General features: G+C 42.5%; 1 pseudogene; it reads left to right on the forward strand.

Moving 5' to 3' along the window:
- The first annotated feature begins 649 nt into the window (after positions 1 to 649).
- Positions 650 to 5379, forward strand: LOC110303448 (annotated as a pseudogene).
- Positions 5380 to 6806: the final 1427 nt, after the last annotated feature.

The following is a 6806-nucleotide window of genomic DNA, read 5'->3' on the forward strand; positions in this document are numbered from 1 at the left end:
AGTTAGAAAAAATCAATTTAATTAAAACAACAACAATAAAGAATTGGAAGAGATAGTTTACTGAACAAGATAGACAAATGGACAGTTAGCACGTAAAAAGATGTTCAAACCCACTCTCTTAGAGAAGTACAAATCAAAGGCACAGGCACCATTTCTCTAGCACCAGAATGGTTTTGATTAAAAAAAAAAAAGTTGGAGAGATGTGCCTAAGCAAATTCCCCCAAAACAAAAAATCAATATGCAGTTCCCTAGGCCTGGGAGAAGGGTGTGACTGTATCACTGTGGGTTGCTTTTGGAAGGACAAATATGTCCTGTAGTTAGATTTTTGCAATAGCTACACAATCGCATAGATGTATGAAAAATAGTAAAAGTCTATATGAGTTGCATAGGTGAGTTCATGGCATGGGAATTATATCTCAATAAGCTTATCATTTCAAAAATAGGAATATATAAAACATCACTTTGTGATTATTTTACAAGCATTTTATTTTTATCTGTTCTCTCGGGGTTACATAGTCAGAGATGACTTACAAATAGCACCAGAATATAGCATCAAATTGTGTCTAATATTAAAACCACAGGATTGTTTGCTACAACTAAAATCTTGTTTATATCTTCATAACAGACAGCCAGATGGCCAGGACTGATAATGCGGTGAGCTAATCCTTTAGGAAGGCTTGTTGGCTTGAGGTTCAGACAGACACATAATGATCTGGATTGTTATAGGGGATGCCATGTGTACCAAAATGTTATATGATAAATGTAATTTTAAAAGAGAAAGAAAAAAATCAAGAATAATAAAATAGAAAACAAGAAGATTGTCATGCCAAATAAGATGATTACACTATGTTATACAGAGTGTCGACTCACTTCTTCTGTTGTATTCTACCCACAAATGCCTTTAGGTACTCTAGGAAATGAAATCATGAAGTAGGTCCTGTTCCCACACATAGTTTACTCTCAGCCAAGGAAACAGGGATCTGTTTGACCACCTAAAGATAAAAGTGTTTGGTTTTTAACGTTTCTTGAGGCAGACTCTGGCTATTTGGCTGAGTCTGGATTGAAGCTTATGTGGCTCCTGCCAGCTTCAATTTTTCCACTTCCATATCCTGGGTGCTGGGATCAAAGAAATGTGTCACCAAGCCCAGACTGGCATTTAATTTACAGAGAATATAATACTTAAAAAATTTTGAAGGTTCTTAAGGAGTAAAGTTATAGAAGCTGCATCCAGATTTCATGTTTACCGAAGTCCAAAAAATTTGAACCAACTTGTTTTCATGCAGAAATCAGGAATATGTGATGTGTTTATAAAAAGAGAAAGAGAAAGGAGATATGTTCTATGGGGGTGTGATGAGGTATGGGGAAAGGGGATATCTCAGTGGGCTCATGCCGAGGCATCCCTTCCCCCTGAGGGACCAGCCACACAACAGTATAATATAGAATAGAGTTTATTCAGGGCATGGGGAGGGGAGTTAAGAGGGTAGTAGAGGCAGAGAAAGACAGAGAGAGGGAGAGAGGGAGAAAGTAGAGAAGTAGAGGCTGGCTATGAACACATGGAGAGAGGAGGAAGGGAATGGGGAAAGGAGGGGGGAAGGAAAGAGCCCAAGAGAGCAAGAGAGAAGCAAGAGATCAAGAGAGAGAGGAGGAGGCAAGCAGCCCCTTTTATAGTGGTCAGGAATACCTGGCTGTTGCCAGGTAACGGTGGGGAGGAGCATACCTGGCTGTTGCCAGGTAACTGAGGGGTAGAGTTTAGACAGAATGCTAACATTATGCAACAGACTAAAATCAATAACAGGCCTCAAAGCCCCAGGGCCAGTCATTTCTTCTTTTCTTCCTTCCCTGTTTGCTTCCATCCTTCCTTGAATCCTTCTTTCCTTCCTTTCTCCCTTTGTCTTTTGCTTCTTTCCCTCCCATCTCTTTCCTTCTTTCCTCATTCTCCCCCCTCCTCTTGCTTCTTGCAGTTTTTCTTCTTTTCTTTCAGAGTATGTATTTACGGTGCACTCTGGTGTGCATGCAGGTTCACATGCACACATATGCACAGGCATATGGAGCCTAGCTGTTGGTCTTAACTGTCTTCCTCTATTGCTCTCCACCACACATTCTTTGACAGGGTCTTTCACTTAAACTCAATGCTTGGCATTATGGCTAATCTAGCCAGTTAGTTTGCTCTGGGGTTTCTGTCTCCATTTCTCTAGTGCTGGGATTACAGGTGGGTCACCGTATCTGCCCAGCATTTATAGGGGTCCTGGGAATCTGAACACTGGTCCTCATACTTACACACAAAGCACTTTACCTGTTGAGCAGTCTCCTCAGTGTGCTTCTTTTATGATGGGGTCTTGCTGCATAGCTCAGCATGGCCATAAGCGCCTGAGTTTCCTTAGTCAGCCTCCTACATGCTAGAGTTTCAGGAACAAGTTCCCCTCTCACGTTCACAAATCTACCACTCTGGGTAGAGAAAGAGGAACAGTTTTGCTTCTCCTCTGACTTCACATTCAAGCACGTGACACTTCAGGGACAGAATGTAAACTATATTTAGAACCCTGAGGGTAAGAGACTATGGAAAATAAGCCTCTTGTGTGTCGGCCCCTGACATGAAGGGAAGAGTATTGGAGAGATATGATGAGAAGTGGAGTTGAGTGTTCATAAATGATGTACTACTCATTATCAGAAATCAGATTATTCCCGGACTTACTGAAAATATAGATAAATTTCTGAGTGTATACACAGTCCAGTTTGGGTTTGTTCCTCAACTGTAAGGGCTACAAGTGGCAGAAGTGACATTTTTCCCTCACCTCACATCTGGAATGGCTTAACTCATAGGTGTCCTAGGCGTTTATCGCGTTGGCAGGCCCTGAAGGTTACTGGAATATTATATTCTATCCTCTATGACATATTCTCAGAAACACAAAGAGCATTTATACATTCCTATCACTTGTGGTAATCACCATGATGTCACCAGTGCAATGGGACAATATGAAATCCTATGGAATGGAAAGATATGGAAGTCCCTATAGGGTATTTCAAAGACAGAAACCTAGAGAATTAGCCAACACTAAGACAGGGGCATTGTGTGAGGTTTATTCTTTTGTAGGAAGTAAGAAGTTCCTGGTGGTTTTAACTTATTAGTAGCATACTGATGTGTTTATAAAAAGATAAAGAGGTATAAGATATGTTCTATAGGGCATAGTGAGGTATGGGGAAAGGGGATGTCTCAGTGGGCCCATGCCAAGGCATCCCTCCCCAGCCTGAGGGACCAGCCACACAACGGTATAGTATAGAATAGAGTTTATTTTTAGGACATGGGGAGGAGAGTTAAGAGGGTAGTAGAGGCAGAGAAAGGCAGAGAGAAGGAGAGAGGGAGAGAGTAGAGAAGTAGAGGCCAACCATGAACACGTGGAAAGAAGGGGGAAAGAAATGAGGAGAGAGAGGGGGGACAAAAGAGCAAGAGGCAAGAGAAAGAGAAAAAGAGAGAAAGAGAGGAGGGACCAAGCAGCCTCTTTTATAGTGGGTCAGGCCTACCTGGCTTTTGCCAGGTAACTGTGAGGTGTTTAGCCAGAATGCTAACACATACAAAAGTCAGAAAGCTAGAGCCTACAGGTTGACCGTTTGTGTTGTAAATAAATAAGAGTCATGGAAGCACAGCCACACCCATCCATTTACATATGATCTGACTGTCTTCATGCTACAAGAGCAGATGTGGCTGGGCAGGGACCACAACACAATAGGAACGAATGCTTGTTGCTCAAGCAGAAAGACCAGAACTCAAATCCCCAGGACCCACATAAAAAAAAAAAAATCATATATGGCCATGCACACCACTGTAACCCCAGTGCTATGAGATTGAGGGATCAGTGTACGTCCCTGGCTGCCAGCCTGGTTCCAGGTTCAGAATAAGGCATACAGTGACAGAGTAGGACACCTTGACAACTTCTTCTAACTTCTACATAACGCACACGCGCGCGCGCGCGCGCGCGCGCACACACACACAGACACAAAGTGAGGAGGGGAGGGGAGGGGAAAGGAGAGGGAGAAGTTGGGGAAGGTGGAGAGGGAGGAAAGGAGAGAGGAAGAGAGGGAGAGGGAGGAAGAGAGGAAGGGAGAGAGGGAAAGCAAGGGAGAGAAGGAGAGGAAGAGAGAGAGAGCGCGCGCTTTATCACTGTCCATATCATAGCATAAAGGATTAAACCAAGGAGCAAGAAGACCAGTGAAGAGTTTAGCTGAGATGTTCTGAGCCAGCTAATCACAGGAAACTGTAAAGTCTCAATGGGTAACTTTTGCCATTAAGTAGTCAACTTGTCTTTAGGGAGTGACTTGAGGATAAGTCTGCTTCACGTTAGCTATATGAGGCTTTCCTCCTGTGTGCATTACTCATTAAGATGTGGTCTCTGCTTCACAGAGTGGTCCCTCCCTTTATTATTGCATAAGTTCCTTGTGAGAAAGTGTGTCATCATCTCTGACACGGACATGCTTTCAGTGCATCATTGAGCTCTATTCAAACATGAAGCAAGAGCAAATACATTCTTCCTTGGCGTCTGTCTGAAGTCACACTCTGCCACATCCACGAGAGTCAGTCAGTCCCTCACTAAGTCACCTGAGAAGCACATATTATACACATAAAATACGATGATGTGCTAGACTTGTGATGAAGTAGAGCAACTTAGTAAAAAACATCTATCACAGATTTTGTGGCCTAATGCAAAAGCACTCAGTGATATATGTAAATTTTTAGTGCTAAATTCGCACAGGCCCAGAATGGCTTTAAACTCCTTATGTAGTCCAAGGGATGACCTTGGACTCCTGATCTTCCTGTGTCCACCTCCCCAGGGTTAACATTACAGGCATCCCTTTCCCTCGGGTATTGCGACCCAGCAACCGCTCCTTCAGGGTGGACGTCACGAAACTTCAGCACAGGTACCAGCAACTGCAGCGGCTTGTCCACCCAGATTTCTTCAGCCAAAAGTCTCAGACTGAAAAACACTTCTCGGACAAGCATTCCACCCTGGTGAATGATGCCTATAAGACTCTTCAGGCTCCCCTGACCAGAGGACTATATCTTCTAAAGCTCCAAGGGACAGAAATTCCTGAAGGGACAGATTACAAAGCAGACAGTCAGTTCCTTGTGGAAATCATGGAAATCAATGAAAGACTCGCAGACGCGCAAAGTGAGGCCGCCCATGGAAGAGATAGAAGCCACTGTCAGAGCTAAACAAAAAGAATTTACTGACAATATAAACAGCGCATTTGAACAAGGTGACTTTGAAAAAACCAAGGAACTCCTGACAAAGATGAGATACTTTTCAAACACAGAAGAAAAGATCAAGCTAAGCAAGACTCCTCTCTAGTTGCTAACTTAAAGTTTTAGAAATAAACTTTGTATTTCTAAAAAAAAAAAAAATTACAGGCATCCATCATTACCTCAAGTTTATATTGTGCTGAAAATTTGACACAGGACTTCTGCCTGCCAGGCAAGCACTCTACCAATTGAGCTATAGCTCCAACATAGAAATTATTTTCATTAGGAAGTAGTTTAAAAAAAAACAACTTAAGTCTAGATAGTATACAAGTACCCGGCTGTCAGCTGGTACAGGGGTCAGAAAAGGGCTACATGTGACTGTCTTAGGATTATTTTGTGGCACTTTTAATAAATTGTTTTTTAAGATGGAGTCTCATATAGCCTATGCTGACCTAGAATTCACTATGTAACTGTGGATAACCTTGAATTGCTGATCCCCCTGCCTCCACTTCCAGAATGCTGAGGTTACATATATTTGGTACTGTGTCCAGTTTTAGGTGGTACTGGGGAGCAAACCCAGGGCTCCATGCATCCTAAACAGGCATTCACCCAACTGAGTCACATCCTCAACGCTTTGCCATTATGCAATCTTCTCCTTCTTAGGAACGCAGCCAGATGTAAATGAATGTGTGTGTCTGTGTTCTAATAAGACTTTATGTATGAACACAGATTAGGAGTTCATATAGTTTTCAAGAAACAAAAACATTATTCTTTTTATTCCATACAAACCACCCAAAAGCAAGTAATAGCATTAAGGGTATAGTTCACCCGATGAGTGTTTGCTTCTCTTATAACATGCAAAGCCCTGGTTCTATCCAGCATAAGAAGGGAGACAGGCAGATAGCAGAGTATAAATTTCCAATCCCTGATCTCAGAGACGTATCATCTAAGAAGGAGAAAACAGTAGTCAATGAATAGGAACAGTATGGAGGCAAAATAGTAAAATATCAAAATACCAACCTAGCACTACGTGGATGAGCAAGGACAGTCATGCGTGATTAATTAAAACAAGCAAACAAAAGTTTATATTCAAAATTGTCATGCTGTCTGAACGTTGAATTGTTTTTCTCGGGTTTCTGAACTTGACTACTATTTTTTTTTCTATTTTGTTTTCAAAATAATTGACCTTGTTTTTCCAAAACAATGTATCCATTGTAGACAGCATAAGAGATGAGAGGTGAGCTGCTTATTATGAGAGAGCCCTCAGTTCTCTTAGTATAGCTGACTCAGTCATCAAAGGTTAGAAATGAAGGGAGGGTCTTGGAGTGAGGCTTGTGACTGGAGCTAGGAATGGGGACTGGAGTTCTCGGCCTGACTCCTCTCCTCCAGTAACTATATGCACCCAACAATCCTGATGTTTTTGTCTCATACCCTCTGAGCATCATTTACCCTGGTCACTGTAGCTAGCAGCTTCATGCAACAGTCGCCTCAGAGCAGTTTGCCTCGGGTTCATTATTTGATCGCTCTCGCTCTCGCTCTCGCTCTCCCTCTCCCTCTCCCTCCTCCCTCCTCC

The sequence above is a fragment of the Mus caroli genome, chromosome 10 (assembly GCF_900094665.2).
Source record: "Mus caroli chromosome 10, CAROLI_EIJ_v1.1, whole genome shotgun sequence".
In the NCBI taxonomy this organism is placed as follows: Eukaryota; Metazoa; Chordata; class Mammalia; order Rodentia; family Muridae; genus Mus; species Mus caroli.